General features: G+C 42.2%; 1 long non-coding RNA gene across 2 annotated transcripts in view; it reads left to right on the forward strand.

The window, feature by feature from the left end:
* Positions 1–7,525, forward strand: part of LOC107215956 — a 9,817-nt gene extending 2,292 nt beyond the window's left edge. Inside the window, exons 2-4 of one of the 2 annotated variants that reach the window (XR_001525317.2) lie at positions 4,188–4,253; positions 4,908–6,043; positions 7,482–7,525. This is a non-coding gene — a long non-coding RNA (uncharacterized LOC107215956). Of the gene's footprint in view, positions 1–4,187; positions 4,473–4,907; positions 6,044–7,481 lie in introns of those variants that run through there. The other variant, XR_004495554.1, reaches the window with a different exon arrangement.
* Positions 7,526–17,248: the final 9,723 nt, after the last annotated feature.

Below are 17,248 nucleotides of genomic sequence, written 5' to 3' on the forward strand. Positions count from 1 at the left end.
AGGAAGGAACACCACAAGCTTCACAGACAAGCATAAATCTTCTGAATTTTGGTTGAATGAAATCCAGAATGCAGTGGGTTCCAAGATAGCAGTAAATAAGGGGTAAGGAAGAGATCATGTTGACAGAACCAGGAATACCTGGTCAGAAATGTTCAATTTGATAATATCTAGTCAGTTCTAATAATTATTTCCTTTGATGAAAGATGAAATAAAAAAGCCAAATACAAAGCAAACTCTCCATTTTAGAGCACCATTTCCTAGAAGGGGTTCAATGGAGCTCTACTCCACAAAGGTACTAGTATTTTGCTCAGATCCATCACAGGAGCCCTGGTAGAGCAGCAGCAAGATGACACCTCTCGGCAATTAAGCAAGAAACCCTCATGCTTACTTCTCCTGCCAGCCTAGGGTGTCAAATGTAGGATTTTGTTCCCAAGAATGGTGAGCTTAGAAATGAGAACAGGCTGAACAACCCTAATACCAAACCTTACAATGATGGTAATATAACAGTCTTCCCCTGCAAGCACATAAGCAAAATTACTTATCTGTCTTGGAAGTAAAGCTTGTGTGTCCTTTCAACATGTAGCCTGGAACACTGCTTTGCTTTATTTAACCAACACAGAGTCTAAGGACAGCAGGATTTTGTCTATTTTTATTGCCCATTAAAGTGGCAGAAGTGTTTCAGAGCAGTAGCCAATTTGAAAAGGAATATGAAATAAAATAAATAGTTCCGATTTCAGGAGCATTCTCATTTCATTCATTAAGTTTATGTAGCTGAACACTGGATCATTGTGTGCTTTGGCAGTGGAAAATAAAATTTCAGAAAGAGAAAACTTTCCCAGTAGCAAATGTTGGAACAACACTACAGGGGTCCAAGTTGGGTTAAGCCAATTGTAAGTTTCACAGCAGAACTATATCAGCCTCTTTGAACAAGTAATCCAAGGAATTTATGTAGAAACATACGAGCTGTTCTCTTAGTTTCAATTCAGTAACTTTCATGTAAAGCAAAGGCGAGGTCTTAATAGGCAGTGGAATGAGCAAATTATTGGGAAAAAAATACACCTTGCCAAGAATTGTCCAGCAAGACACTGAATCCCAGAGAAACTGGAAAATGTGTGAGGGGAAAAGGTGATCTCTTAATTCATTCCTCTTGTGGAGCAGAGGATGGGTAAGTAAAGGAAGTTAGTCCTTCTTGTTCCTGTGTATCCAGATTTCTGGCAGTAAGGAACTGAATAATAGATAAATGGAGAAAGGAAGAACTAAATGAATAGTTTTTCATTAGTAGGAATTAAAAACATGAGGTCTTTTCTATGTGTATCTACATCTGGATGTAAAACACACTTAGACCCACAGAACCCCATCTGTGGTGACCAGGCCAGGTCCGTTGGTCTTACCTGGGATGCCAAGGCTTTTCTAGTGAGAGTGGACCTGCAAGAGACAGCTTTGGGGGGGGTCTCTGGCAATCCCTGGCCACCAGGTAACCTCAGCAAAGGGCAGTCTGCAACTCCAAGTGATTTCAGCTCAGTGATTTCAGCTCTGCTTCATAGGTTATCCCAAGCTGACTCAGAGATAGAGAGACAGTAGCATCGTGTGGCAATTCCACAGAGACAGACTTTATTGTGCAGCAGCTCTGTGAAGGATAGCCAGGGATGGCAGCTCCCTCCTGAACTGGGCAGAAGCTGGGGTTTTTATGGGGGAAAGACAGGGTGGTACCAAGGGGGAAAATACGGGTTACAAAGGATCAGAACACTCACCAAAGCATTGTGGGATAGTTCACCATGAAAAGGAGGATGTTCCCATCTAAGGGGTATCTCTGCAGGAAAGGGTTGAGATAAGCTTATCACAGCTTCCTCAGGGCACATTCCTCCAAGGGAAAACCTTGGCCGGTTGACCTGCCTCCACACCCATGCACCTACTTCAGTGGGCTTGGGACAGTGCAGACACTGTCCTGTTGGAATGAGGTTACAAGGAACCTTCAGAAAGGGTGTTTCCCTTCTGCTGCAGAAGTTACAGTTCTGTCACGGTCTAAGAGTTAAGAGGCTTTTTACAAAAACAACTTGAGAAGAAGCAGATCCTGATTGCCTCTCCAAATGAAAGCAGTGAGACAATGTAGTTTTTCAATACTGTTACCTTCCAGGTAAAACAAGACTGATTCCTTTTTTGAAAATATCTGTACTGTTCAAATTAGTACAAAACAGTATCATGGGTTTCTCTTGGGGAAAAAAATCAATGGCATATTTCCCCCTTTATCCATCTAGCTCTGGGGAATGTAATGCTGCCGAATATGCTGGCTTTTGTAAGAGATGTAAAACAGAGTCTGTGATCATTTGTGGTCATTAAGGATAACTTTTTTTTCCCTATTTCATGAATAGAGGTGTTAGTGAAGGTGTTCTGGCCTAATTCCAGTGCCAGTAATTGGATTTTTTTTTTAACCTACACACATTCCTTCAGCAGTTTCATTTAGTTCTGTGTGCTGGGCTCAATTCAGTGTTGCCACATTGGCCCCCCCCTTTTTTTTAGCTAGACTGAAGCAAACAGACATTAAGACAACTGTAAGCTCTCTTTTCCCTCCCATATAGCTCTTTATCCCAAGAATATAATTACTGCTTAGCACAGGTTCTTCAGATATGCTTTCAGTGGTGTGTCTCTACCACCTTTCCAGCAATATTTGATAGGGGGACATTTCTAGAAGGCAATATTCAGTAGGAACTCAAAAGGTGAATGGATTATCTATTAGGCACTGGACACTGGTGGCTGAACAATTCTTCTGACACACTGATTTTTAGCCTGTAGTAGCTAAAACAGGAACACTCTCAATCCAGCTTGTGGCAGGAGGTGTAACCCACTGTGTGCTGCATGGTTTGATTTGTATTGATGGGTGGTATCAACAAGAAATAAAGATAATTCTGTCTCTCTGTGTAATCTGGTAAAACACTTCCAAAATTCATCAGAGATGAACAAACTGAAGGCAAAAGTACATTGTTAGATAGGAGAAAGGAAGAAACTCGAGGCACACGAAATGCGTTAGAAGCTGAATCAAAATATAGTATCTTCTGCTCTGACAATGGGAAATAAGGTTGCTGCCTTTCTGCTCTTGTGCCTAATTGAAGTCACAAAGGATGATGAAAGTCCAGACACAGTGCAAACCCCTCATTTTTCATCTGGACTGAATAATTTTCAGCATGCTGTATGCCACCAGCTTTAGCCCTTCTTCCCTACTTTATAGAGGGGCTCTTCAGCCAGGCATGAGGTACTGCAGAATGCTTAAACTGCCTGGGAGTGACTGAAGTTTGATGAATTTCTAAAATTGTGGGGTTTTGGTCTCTCCATGGAGATCAGCAGAGCTAATATACAGTAATGCAACCAAGCTCAGAAATTTCTTCAGACGTTCAAACATATCCCATGAGATTCCAGGCACATCGCAGTTTTAATACACAGGTAAACCCTTGCTTCTACACCAGCAACAGTCCATTTGCTCATGGGAGAGTGATTAAGGATTGCCACGTGTTTAACTAGACTGGAAATTCCCCCAGTCCTCTTTGGAATTTGTTATTAAGCAGGAGAGAACCCAAATTAGAACACAGTCCAAACCCCAGTGTTAAAGGCCTGCAAAGAAAACTTTATGTTGGGTGCACCCTCACACTTTGGGTGACAGAGAGTGCCTCTGTCCCCAGGCTGTGACCATCAGCAGGAGATCTGTAGATCACAGAGGGGCAGTAGTAAGAATAGGCATGCAGGATAGGCAAAATCACAATACACTGGAAAAAATTAGAAGTGTATAGTTCTTATACAGATGACTCTTTCCAGGAAAATAAGGGTGCTTGCTATTAGAGAACTTCATTGTAGACTATCAAGGGTTAAAAAGCATTTGAAAATCAGCTTCTATTGGACTATTTTGTTTGGCCAATGTCTGACATGGGTTGTACCGAGCACGTTTTGCCACCTGGCCAATTTTTTTCCTGCCAAGCTATTCACTCAGGCTTGTGGTGTGAAAAATAGATGTTTAATAGTCAATGAAGTACTATAGTGGGTAATAGTTTATAAATTTCCATGACTTATTATGCTCAGCCTAAGTGACTGTTTATTAAGTGTATTTAAAGCCCCCCATCTCATTAACTTACAGTACTGGCGATTCCCTCCTCCCACCACTGCTGTTTTTAATGGAAAATATTCACATGTCTTTCTCCTAGGGCATATGAAACAACCCTCTGGAAAAGAGACCGCCTGGATAAGACCAGGACATCATCCTTTGCTAGGTACAATGTGTTTATAATTTTTGGAAATAAAGCGAATCTGAAATATGAGATATATATGTTGTGCACCAAAAAAAAAATAACATCTATAAATACTCTTTGTAAAAAAAAACAGCTGCCAATATCCCCACCCTTTTCTGCTATGGGTTCACGGTGAATGACACGGTCAGTTTTATCAATAAAGCATGTCTCATGTAAAAAGATATTAAACCAGCAACTTAATTATGAAATACTGCCTTTATTTTCTCAATGGATTCCATGGTACTTTGGGGAAATATTACATACTAAGGTTAAATAAATTCTCTGCTAACAAAAACCAGGCCCAGTCTTAACTTTAGGGATCCACTATTAGCTATGCAATGGGAAGGTGAGTTTCTGTAGCAGGGAAAGACTGCTAATTTTAAAATAACACATTTTGTTCCCCTGTATTAACCTCTAGAATGAAAAAGGTTATTGGTTGCTCTTGATAAATTCTGTGAAATATCTCAAAAGGATCCTGCTGACATCAATGAGATAAGCATCCTTTTGTCATATATTTTAGTAATGCTGTGTAAGTAAAACTCCAGATTACCCTGAGGTAATTCCAATGAAGCTACTAGGAACATAATGCAGTTAATTTTGGTCGTTTAACATTTGACTTCATGCTGTTTACATCAGTTTCCTGAAGGTCACTTGGAAGCTGAAGACAAGCATGAGATAATGGCAACATGAAAACAAAAAAACCAGGAAGTATTATGATAATGTGAAGAAATGGCTCTAATAAAGGTAAAGGAAGTTGTGCATAAAATCCCCTCCAGTAGAAAGCATCAGAGAATACAGTTTTTCTACACTGGGATGTTAAGCTGACACAGATGTTACAGAGGAGCCCTTTCCATATAATCTCAGATGCCACATCTGGAAACAGCTAGGAATATCAGCTCAACCTGCAACTGCACTTGAGTGGAGCAAGAGCAGGGCCGCCTGTGCTGCAGTGAGTGAGCAGCTTTCTCCTGGCCTGCTCCCAGGTACTTCTAAATGGCAGATATGAAATACGTGCCCCCAGTGTTGAAGGAGTTAATGTGACATTGCAAAATGAGCTTTGCTATTTGCTGTTTTGTTTGGCCAATAGCTGACACAAGCACATTCTGCCACCTGGCTAATTTTTTGCTGCCAAGTTATTCATTCAGTCCAGTGGTGTGAAAAAGGAGGCATTTAATAGTCAACAGATCACTTTATAGGGTAATAGTTTATGATTTTCCATGACTACTTAGATGCTGCTCAAATTATTCTTGATTGAGCAAATTATTCTTTTTTTTAAATCATCCCATTCATTTATTTACTAATGACTCTATCCCTTCTCTCCCATACACCATTTTTTAAAAGTGGTAACTATTGGCCATTTCCATATTTGAGGGGATTTAGCCAAAGGAAAACTATGAGTGTATTATAGCTCACATCACAACTTTGAAATACCTTTTGCCAATATATTACAGGTTGAAAAAAACTCCTTTCTGAGCTTTCCAGGGAGTCCTGCATGGGGGTGAGGTGAGCTGGAGAGAAACCCTGACATCTTGGATCAGCAGATGAAAATATTATTCCTCTCTTCCCCCCAGTTATTTTATTTTTTCAGCAGGTGTTTGCTTGTTTGGCTGGTTTTCAAGATGAACCACAGCCTGATGCACTCATTCCAGTGGGGTCACCAGCTAGCTGGAAACCCTTCAGCCTTTGCTGATAGGGAGTCCTTGGCAAGGCTATCTAAGTTTAGCATTGGAACAGCAAACCCCTTCCTCAGGAGAGTCCAAACCTGCTCATAGGTGAGTTATTTATCCTGCAAGAGGCTGGTACAGGTGCTTAGATGCATGCCAGAGACAGTGTTTTTGCTTTTGCATGTACTTCCTAAGGTGCTGGAAGCAAACAGGAGAGGCAATCCTTTGCCTGTCACAGTAAACACACAATGTCACTGTGTGTAAATTGATTTTCCAGACTTTGGTTTACCTGGGTTAAACCGAAGGGAGGAGGGCAGACCAAAGCATCCTGTTCCACAGATGAGAGTTTATTAAGCCATAATGCCAGAAGCTGTCAGAGCAAAATAATACATGCTTTTGTAAGTTTATCTGATGTCACATGCTTTAGACAAACACTGCAGAATAGCAACACAAGTGTAGTGAGATGCTTGTTATGTAGGTCTTCGTGTTGTTTCAAAGTCTTTATTATTATGACAGCAAAGTCTTGTTCATTAAAGTTTCACAATCCATTTTCATTAGGATGAAACTGATTCTGTAAATGAACGTTGCTCTGAAAAATCAAACCCTTGCAGCTATCACAGGGGAGGTACAAAGTCTGTATTAATTATCAGGAATATGGTGTCGATCGAAGATGTTAATTGCCCTGATGGTTAGTTATTTGGGGAATTGCCATGCATTTCATGCAGGGATAATAAAAATGAATTTTTAAACAAAGAGATCTTAAAATAATATATAATCTGTAGAGAATACCAACATCAAAGGCTTATCTCAAAGCTTTGAATTTTATCTTTGTGGTCCAAAATGTTAAAGATGAACTGAGCAATATTTCAGCTGGTTCAAGTTTGTGAGAGGAAAACAAAACAAGAGTTAATTAACTGTTATTACAAACCTTTTCAACTTTAATTTGACTTTCAAATATTAGCATTTATCTATGAACTATGCTTCTGGGTTTGACAAATTAGCTTTCATAGAACAAGTTTAATTAGGCTTCATTGTGCTTTTATGTCACTTTTCACAGTTCCACACAATGAATGGATTAACTTACTAAAAGTCATATGTTTAAAAGAATTTGTTCAATGCTAAAAAGGTTGACAAAGTTGCAAAGCTTTACCAGCCCAATGCAGAAAAGATGTATTCTGCTTAGCATGTTAACATGCATTCTTTGCAAAGAACAGCTGGTGCTGACACACACAAGCCTGCCTAGCCGATTTCAGCACCCAGAGGCTATGTCACCACCCACTTTCCATCCCATCCCATCCCATCCCATCCCATCCCATCCCATCCCATCCCATCCCATCCCATCCCATCCCATCCCATCCCATCCTGGGACAATCTGGAGTGTGTGTTTACTACCAAAGCCTGATACCTGTGAAAGACAGGAAAGGGGAGAACTACAGGTGCACATGACATGACTAAGCATGCTGGTTCTCTAGCTGGAATAAAATAATCTCAGTGTAAACTTGCATTTCTGTTTTAATTTTTGATTTATTTTTTTTTTTTTTACCAGTGGTATTAGGAGTGCTCCATATTTATGCCATATTTATGAGAGATTAAAAAAAAGGGAGAAAAGTAACTGTGGGACTCTGAAGCAATATAGAAAACTGATTTGTCTCAATATAGTCACAGGTGAGAGTGGAGCGCATTGTAGAAAAGTATAAATAGATGTGAAATTGAAAATATTGTTGCTCTCTGTCACAAAGAGATGTGTCACTTTAGAACTCAATAAATACAGATTTGGTATTACAGTAGGTACTAGGAAAGCTTGTTTTGTAGCTGGGTATTAGACCTTTTCTGTTTTTTTCTGACTTCTCATCCTCCTCTCTAGCTACACATGTGCTTCTCTGTCCTGTGGTGTTCAAATGCTTTTGTCTGGACAATCTAGAACAGTCAGGAGATCCTGAAGAGATCTAAGAAGTGATGTAGTGAAAATTGTGCTTGAGAACAGAAAGCCATTGCAATCTGTTTTGTGGAAAGAACGAAGAACCGAATTCTTCTGGGGATAGAGCACTGTATCACACCACAGAACGTATTTGTAATGGCTGCATGTAGGGAGGCAGAAGTAAAGGCTTTTAGAAACTGGTAGTGCTGAAACAGCAGCAGGTTTGTGTGTGTTTACCCATTGCAAATCACATAGTCCTTTCCTGATGGCCAGTATAATTTAGGCTAATATCAGACTGTGCTAACTCCTGGTTGGCTGACTGCCTGCAGATTCTTCCAGGAGTGGTACTGTACCAGAATTGTCTAGTCAGGACATTTACACTAAACTTATCCTGTATTCCATGGTCAAGAAAGGCCCAAGCTTATGTATTGATTCAGTAGCTTAATGCCAGTTATGGATTTTCTCGATGCAGGAGCATTTCCTGGGAGGCCCTACTGGTCTTCTGGCTCAATGCTGAGGGTATGCCCTCAGAGATTTTGACTGAGAGTGCTGTTGGACACTGTGGGATACTTTAGCATGCACAATGTGTTTGATAAACAAGAAGAAAGGTCATATGTGAGAAAGTAACAAAAAAGGAGTTCAGGAGAATAAGGAAGACAAAATAGAGAAGCAATGTGATGGACAGAGCCAGAGGCAACAAGGAAGCCATATTAAGCAGCAGTGAAAACTAAACTAAGCCAGAGACATTGCAGGGAGTGAAGAAATTAGTCAAAAAATACATTGCAGTGCAGCAATAGCAAGCTGAAATGAAACCAAAGAAACAAGCAACAAGCTTTAGGCTGCTACTTAAACCCCACTAGGCAGCTGGATAAAATATGCTTTAGTGACCATTTTGTAAAGCGTCTTAAATTTAGGAAAGAGAGGCAGTTTTAGCACTAGCAACACACTATAAGTTGGACCTTTTCCTCCCTTCCTTCTATCTGGCAAGTGCCAGTTACTCTGTTTTTCTATATCCCCATTATTGGAATTTTCCAGTAACTTTGTACAATTCATATAAATATATAAAGCAGAGCTCTGAATGAAACCAAGGCAGGAAGAAAGTAGCAGGGATATACAGTATGCTCTTTTACTTAAAACTCCCATTCCCTTTATCAGAATGTATGACTGTTCAAGAGGGGTAGGCCTACACTAAACACCTTTAACATTTTCTTATGTTTTCCTAATGTTCTCTTAAAAATAAAGATAAAATCTATAAGGTTATATGTATAAGATCTGGTTGGAAAGTGGAAGAACAGTGTCATGGAGTTACTTTAAGAAAAGTTGAAGTTTCTGGGAACTGCCTGGAGTCTTTTCTCCTGACCAATTATCAGTCATTGCTGAGAACTGACAGCAGTTTAGGCCATTGAAAAGTGAGATCAACTTGTGAACCCTACCTTAAAGTGTAAAACCAGAGCTTTCTTGGTCCTCTTTGTTTCTTGGCTGTGAAGAGTGGCGGAGCTCCGGCCTCCCGTTCCCAGCCCAGGCCATGCGGCCGGGCGGGGACAGGGCTGGGCCTGCCGCATCTCCTGGCTGGGAGATGCGGGCCCTGCGGGGGGTTTTCCCCGGGCTCTGGCCGGGCTGAGCCGATCTCTGGCTCGGCTGCAGGGTTTTTGCTGTAACTAAATTCACTAGAAACTGCTGAGTGAAGAAGGAGAGAGAGACTCTGGGCCTGCAGCGGGCTGGGGCGGCAACTACACTCTCCAGAGCAGCCATGAGGAACTCTCTGTCGCAGACGTCTCCAGTTCCTGCATCGGCCGAGGCCACAGAACTACCTACAACAGCCTGGGCAAGATTTTAACTCTTTCATTACCCAGATGAGACTTACGGATTAATCTTTTTATCCAAAGAGGAAAGAGAGAAAAAAAGAGAGAGTGATCAACATGAAAGGAGACTTTATAAACTACCAGTGACAGGAAAGAAAAGAAGCTTCAGAAAAGGTAGAGAATTAAGAAGATGCTTTGATTTAGCTGAAATATCTTTCTGTTAAAACTATGGAGATGGACAATGAAGTCCTGAAAAGAACTCCTTTAATTCATGATAAGTATCTAGGGAGGAATCAAGTGTTCAAAGTGTAAACTTGAGTAATTATGGTATAGTGAAGTGCTGGGAGATTTGAAGCCTTGAGAGGCAATGAGAAAACTGTTGTCTAGTGAAGCTCACAGAAACAGATGAAGAAGACTTTTTTTGCCTTTGAATACTCATCCTTAAAAATGCTATCCCTAGACTCATGGCCCATAATACACACCTCAGGGTGATGTAAAAATGGGAGGGGTGGGCTTTGATAACAGCAGCTCTGGGCAGCTGATATCAGGGCAATGGAAAACTATAAAAAAACTTTGTTTATTCCTTTTAAGTTTTATGCCTGTTTTGCTCTTGTTCTAATCCATATCTCACAGCAAGAAATAAGTAATTTTCTTAGTTATTGGTTTTAAACCACGACAAACAGTTTATGGAATACAATAAAATATTAGACATAATTTCTGTTTCATAAGGTTGAAAAATGCATACAATTTTCAAAACAGTTACTGTTTCACAAATCAATTATTTTCCCTCTCATATTTCTCCCTTTTGGTATTGAGTCCATGAAAATCCATACTGTCTACACATGCTTACTTTCCTCCTGCTTTCAGAATCTCTTCTCTGCTTCAGCTACATTGGGAAAGTTACAATAAATAATAATAAAAAATCCCCTTCTTTTGTAAGCCAAATAAATAATGTTTTGGTTTTTTTTTTTTCCCATAGTACAAATTTACATCAGACTAAGCACCTTATTCTGCTAAGGAGTTTTGGCATGTAAGAACTCATATGTAGTATCTTGGTCTGAAAATACTTTTTAGTGCTCTGTCACTTATCCTGATTGATTCCAATGAGAGTTTCCTGAATAAGGATTTCAAGATTTGGTGTGCTTACATTGAAGTCTCCAGCACTGGAAAGGTTTATACATTTCCTTTAAATGTGAGCACTGTAAGTATGTCCTTTGAAGTCAGTGGGATAAATCCTCAGCTGATATCGATTGCCACTGATTTCAGTGAAATGATAACATTTATTGTAGCTGAGGACATGTCCCATGGAGACTTAATGTAATTGTAAAGTTGCATGCTTAGAAGCTTTGTCCACATTTACCCCAAGACGATTTCTTCTCTCTTCCCAGAACCTTCAAGCAGCCTTTTTAAAGTATTTCATTTCACTGCTGTACTGACATGAGTTCCATTTCAGCGATGGAAAAGAATCATACACTTCTGTGGAGCATAAAATGTTATAACAAAAGGCAAGTGATAAATTGGTACCACACACTATGCTTTACTTAACATACTTTCTGTGTATACAGTGTGCTGCCTGTAATGGTACGGCACACTTCCAAGTATGGTTTTCATATGTGAGAATATTGTACTTCCTTGTGTCATTTTTCACTCTCCTGAATTGTACATGGGTTCTGTGAAAATGTGATCATTGAATTCTTTTATTTTTGTTTCCTGTTGAAAGGTGAAATCAAGCAGGACTTTTTGTCCATGGTGTCATGTCTGACAAAAGAATACAGGGATGATTTATGCTCCCAATTTATGGCTATGCAGCCCCTTCTCTTCATTCCAGTGTTAGGCTGACTTTAAAGTGTGTTATCTAAAACTGCCCTCTGACACTTCCCCATATTTTCTCTTGCAACTTCTTGTACACTCATACTGTCCCCAGCAGTGCTTGGTTGTGTGTTGCTAAAATCCCTCTGCTTCTAGGCCTGGAAATCGCCTGACTAGCTGCAGTCCACCAGGGGTGGGAGGGGGTTCAGCAAGGACAAAGATGAAAGACAAGAAGGCTTTTTTTCTCCTGGGACAGTATCCCAGTTTAATACAGAATGGTTCCAAGGAATAAAGAGAAAAAAGCAGGGCTGGCATGGATTTTTGAATAGAGGGAAAGGGGGCAGGGGAAGGCAGGTTACAGCCAATGGGGAGAAATCGAAGGGGAAGGGTGAGTGGGAAGGAACCAACACACCACAGATCCAGAGGGGGAGCAACAGGGAGAAATCACTTATTGTAACATAGTGCGATACAACACCTCACCCTTTTTAATTATATAAAATTAAAAGAAGGGCATTGGGTTTATTCTGATACAGAACATGAGTTTGTCCACCACTTGTGATTGGCAGGCCAGTCAGATCACTCTCAGTCCATTAGTTCTATGTGGTTGACTTCTGAGGTAGTAGGGATTAAACTGCTGAGGGCTTTTAAAATCAAGCAATGTATAATCCTGAACACCAGCACTATTAGAAAAAAAATAACAAAAAACAACAGGATTGTTTTAATTATTGAAGTCCACCACCCCATGAGTCCCCAGCCTTTGAACAGCTCACTTAATCAGTCTTCAGATTCTTGCTTCACTTGTCCAATCAAACTCTTCATCTCTTGGAGGGCTACATGGATGTTGGGAGCTTTCAAGGTTAGGTTTAGACAACAAAGTCCTTCAAATTCCTGGCATTCATGTCCATGTAGCAGCAGGAGGAAGTCTATGGCCACTTGGTTATGGAGCGTGGCCTGCCTGGTGATCTCATCTTTTAGGAGGGAGCTGAGGGTGGTGGATGTTGTTTGCCTGTTTGACCACCCAGAACTCTAGATGTCCTAGCTCACCTACAGCTTTGGCAGCTGCAACCCATGGAAGAAACATGGATGCAGCAATTATTTTTGATTTTGCCCAATGAAAAGTTTCAGAATCACAGTTTGGGTCCAAATCATCAGCGCTTCTTTTATGAACTTTGTTGGTTGAATTGTTTTTACAAACCCATTTGCCAATTAGGGTTTGGTTGGGTGCTAACAGGGACAATCGTCCTATTGTAGATGGCCCTCCTTGAAGCTAGGATGGGATTCCTGCACATGCCCAATCTCTACAAATTAGGAACATACACTTAGGGAGTTCTTTTGGATGTGAGAGGAGAGGTTCGTCTGCTGTAACATGACTTAGAATATCACACCATGTCTTGGCAGTGAATTCTTCCCAAAATTGTAATACGTTGTAAATATGTAATATGTTGTAAAGGCTCTACTGTCAGACAATGAGTCGTAAGTAAAATGAGCACAATAAGGTGCCGGGGAGGAACTCAATAGCTCTAATTCTTGGGGTTCCTTACCTGTTTTGGACAGTTTTGGTAGCCACTCCTCCACAGGATTCCTAATCATCACAGCCCACCGCCTACGATTTTCATGTGGTCGGATGCTGTGTGATCTGGGACCTGTGTTAGGCATAGGAATGTCAAAGCTGGCTGGAAATTCTCCAGCCTGAAATGGAACCCCTACCATGCAAGTGGACACAGGGTCCTTTGCTGCTGCAGTGGACAGGCAGATATTTTCTTGCTGGAGTGTCTGTGCCAGGGTCACACAGATTTTCTGGCGTGTCTGAGGGACGATCCAGGCAGCTGCCATACTGCTCAGAGCAAGCAGGATGACAGCTGGGATAGGGCTCATCATGAGGTTGACTGGGAGGTAGATTTTCTCTAAAAGAAAAAAAACAAACATTTTTAAGGCATATTCACAGTCAGTGGGTGTAGGCCAGAGAGTAACTACATGTCAGGAAGGTTTATTCTTGGTTTTTTTTATTCTTTCTTTTCTTATTCATTTCCAGAGGTGTCTTCTTTTGGAAGCGACTGCCACTTGTCTTCCATCTCCTTCTGCTGGGGCTGGGTATTTGGGAACAAAAGGCTTTACCCACTTTTGGGGTATCCAACGAGGGCCTGCAGGGATGGTCACAGATGTGCAGCCACTCCCCAAGGTAACAAGTTCATAGGGGCCCTTGATCTGCCAGGTTACTGGGTCCCTGATTAAGACCGGTGGATGCTGTGACAACTTAAATTGATCACTGCTGTTAAAATGCCAAGCCACCTGGGGACTCGTGTTTTCAAATGAACGCTTCCAAAAACTGAGAGTAAACATAGCTTTACAGAGCTTTTGTTGTGGTGACATCCACACTGTTCCACTGCCCTGCCTGGCTAAGACTTGTTTGAGAGTCTGGTGGGTACGCTCAATCACAGCTTGACCTGTGGGGGAGTGGGGGATGACAGTCTTATGTTCCTCCCCCCATTGCTGGACAAATTCTAGGAACTCCTTGGATTTATATGCTGGGCCATTATCAGTTTTAATCTCCTGGGGGATCCCTGGCACTGAAAAGGTCTACACCAGGTGTTGTTTGGCATGCACAGCCTTTTCTCCGGCATGGGCAGAGGCATAAACTGCACCTGAGTATGTGTCAATGCTCACGTGGACATACTTGAGGAGACCAAAACTGGGAATGTGTGTGGTGTTTGTCTGTCTGCCACACTTCACAGCTCCTAAGGCCTTGGGGGTTAACCCCAACACCCAGCAATGGCATGGCCTGGAGCTGGCAACTGGGACAGGTGGCCACAATGGCTAGGGCCTGACCCTGTGTTAGCTGGAACTGACGGATCAGACTTGGCACATTCTGATGATATTGCTGGTGGCTCAGCTTAGCCTGCTGGAAGAAACTGGAAGACATACCTTTTCGGCTGGGGTGGCTAGGGAGTCTGCTTTACAGTTGGCTTCTGCGATTTCACCTGGCAAATCAGTATGTGACCTCACATGAATCATATATAATGGATGCTCTCAAGTTGAAACTAAATAAATTAGTTTTGAGAGCAACCTAAAGAGATGCTCAATGTCTTTGAGAACTTCCTGCTCTGCCCTGGACACTACCCTCGCTACGTAGGCTGAGATGGTAATCAAACTGATTGGCTCTGAAAACTTCTGAAAGGCTCTCACGGCTGCAGCCAGTTCAGCTAGCTGGAGTGACCCCTCCACAAATTCAACATCAGCTTCCTAATGCTGAGTCTGGGGATCTCTCCAAGTCATCACCAACTTGTGGCACACCCAGATGCATCAGTGAACACTGTAAGAGCTTTGAGCGGCCTACGATTCCGTTTCTTATGAGGAATGAGGTGGAATTCCTCATGAAACAATTTGTGTGATGGTGCAGGGACTGATACTTGTCCACTGTAGCTGTCCAGAGCTAACTGGAGGTTAACATTGCTCTGCAGCACGTGCTTAAACATCTCCTTGGTCAATTTCTCAGGAGAGTGCTTTCCCTCCTCAGAAAGTTTTACCAGGAGGTGAAAACACACAAAGTCACAGCCAGCCAGTTCCCACAGCCTCACCCTGGTCTTTTGGATCAGCTGAGCCATCAGCTCTTGTGGCTTGGTGATGGCTTTGGGTCATTGGCGGGAGAGGAAGACCCATTCTATGATTATTATGGCATTCTATGATTAAGAGTGAATCTCTCTGCCCTTTGATCCGTTGGAATATCAACTCATGTAAGTGTGGTAGTTTCCTCAGGACAACAAAGGCAGCTCAGGCTTAGGGTGATGAGCCTGTCTCTCAGAGCCCTCTGTGCTTTTTCAACTGCAGTTTATGCCTCTGGGGTCAGTTCCCCGAGAGAAAGTAGCTCTCTCTCCCCCTTCAGTAAATTGAGCAGGGAATCCAAGTCCTTATTAGTCAGACCTACCCAGGGTCTGACGCAGTTCCTGCACAGGGAATGGAGATCTGCTAGGGTTTTGGGATCACTAACAATTTCCAGTTTCTGCGGGACAACTGTCTGCACAATGATCTCCAAGCCCAGGTACTTCCAAGGCAGCATCCTTTGAACTTTGTCCTCTTGCAGCTGGAATCCAGCAGAGGTTAAAACTTTAACCACTAGGTCAGGTGTGTGTTGGAGTATAGTGTCATTGGGGGTTCACACAGTCACATCGTCCATGTAGTGTAAGATGATGGCTTCCCTTTTTTTTGGCACGCACTGGGGACAGCAATGAAGCCACATACCACTGGCAGATAGAAGGACTGCACTTCATTTCCTGAGGCAGAACTTTCCAGTGGTACTGTTTCACTGGAGCCTCCCAGTTGACTGTAGAGACCAAGAAAGATAACCAAGGCACATCTGCCAGCTGTAGGGGTGTCACGATCCACAAAGAGGGATTCATGGTGTGGTTCTTTTATTTGATCTTAGAGTATAAAAGATTATCAGCACACTAGGGACTCAAACAGCAAAACTTTATTGAGTGCTCATCAGCACTAATATGCGATAGAGCGAAAAGAAGAGAAAGAAAAGTATAGGAAAAAGAGAGGGTTAAGGGGATTATAGTTACCAACGCCGGACTGCTCAGCTGTTCATCCATGCATAGTGTTCTGTCCATTTGGGAGATCTCAAGGGAAGGTAAGTTTGGGGTGTATTTTTATAGTCTTTTACAAAGTGAGGGGCACAGGGCCAAAAAGAGAGGAGATTGATGACCATTGAGATGAAAGCCATTGCTCGGGGGGAAGGTGTAGCGTACAGAGCAAACCACTTCTTACAAGTCTCTGCTCACCAGCAGGAAAGAGGGCAGTGTACTGTGACAGCACAGAAACCACCTGCACACAATCACTTGGCAAACATCCACCTCAACTAGGCCAGAACGCCTGTACCAAATCCCTTGTGATATTCAGGGTCTTTAGTGTTCTTGCAAAGGTTGTGAGATAGATGAAAGAATCTTTGGACCATCTCTTACAAGGGGGATTTGGAAGAAACAATCTTTGATGTCTAGGACCACCAAGTGCCAATTTTGTGGGGGCATTGTTGGGGATGGGAATCCCAGGTTGGAGTGACCCCATGTCCTCAATTTCTTTGTTTATCTCCCTCAGATCCTGAAGGAGGCACCACTTATCCTTCCCTAGCTTCTTTATTACAAAGATCAGGGAATTCCAAGAGCTAGTTGTTTCTTCGATGTGGCCTTTGGCTAATTGCTCCTCCATGAGCTCTTCAAGTGCCTTGAAATTTTCTTTACTGAGTGGCTACTGATTTACCCAGACTGGATTATCATCCAGCCATGTTAGCTTTTGGGTAGGGTGCTCTACAGTGGACACTTCTAAAAATCCAGGGGAGTCTCAGGGATAATTAGTTTGACTCCCCACTGGGACATGGTATCTCTTCCCCACAGGGGACACTTGTAGTCAGTGACAAACAGACAAACGCTGGCCAATTTGCCGTCCGGCCCATCAATTTGAACAATGCTCTTAGAAACTTTTTCCAATTTTACTCCTACACCTTGGATTTTGCCAGCCATGGGTTACAAGTCCCCATCTGAAGGCCACACCCCTTCAGGTATGATCATCACACCTGCCCCTGTGTCAGTCAACCCTTCCACATGGAGATGATTTGGTCCATGGGTTAGGTTGCATCCCATGATGAGTTTATCCTTGCCAACCACTTCTGCCCAGTAGATGCCAGATGTTTTGTCATCTACTGCGACCTCTGCTGGAACGGGGATGGCCTGAGCAATGATTTTCCCCTTGGCCAAATAGAAGGGTGGCTGAGGACAACGCGCCAGGAGAGTG

The sequence above is a fragment of the Parus major genome, chromosome Z (genome assembly GCF_001522545.3).
Source record: "Parus major isolate Abel chromosome Z, Parus_major1.1, whole genome shotgun sequence".
Classification (NCBI taxonomy): Eukaryota; Metazoa; Chordata; class Aves; order Passeriformes; family Paridae; genus Parus; species Parus major.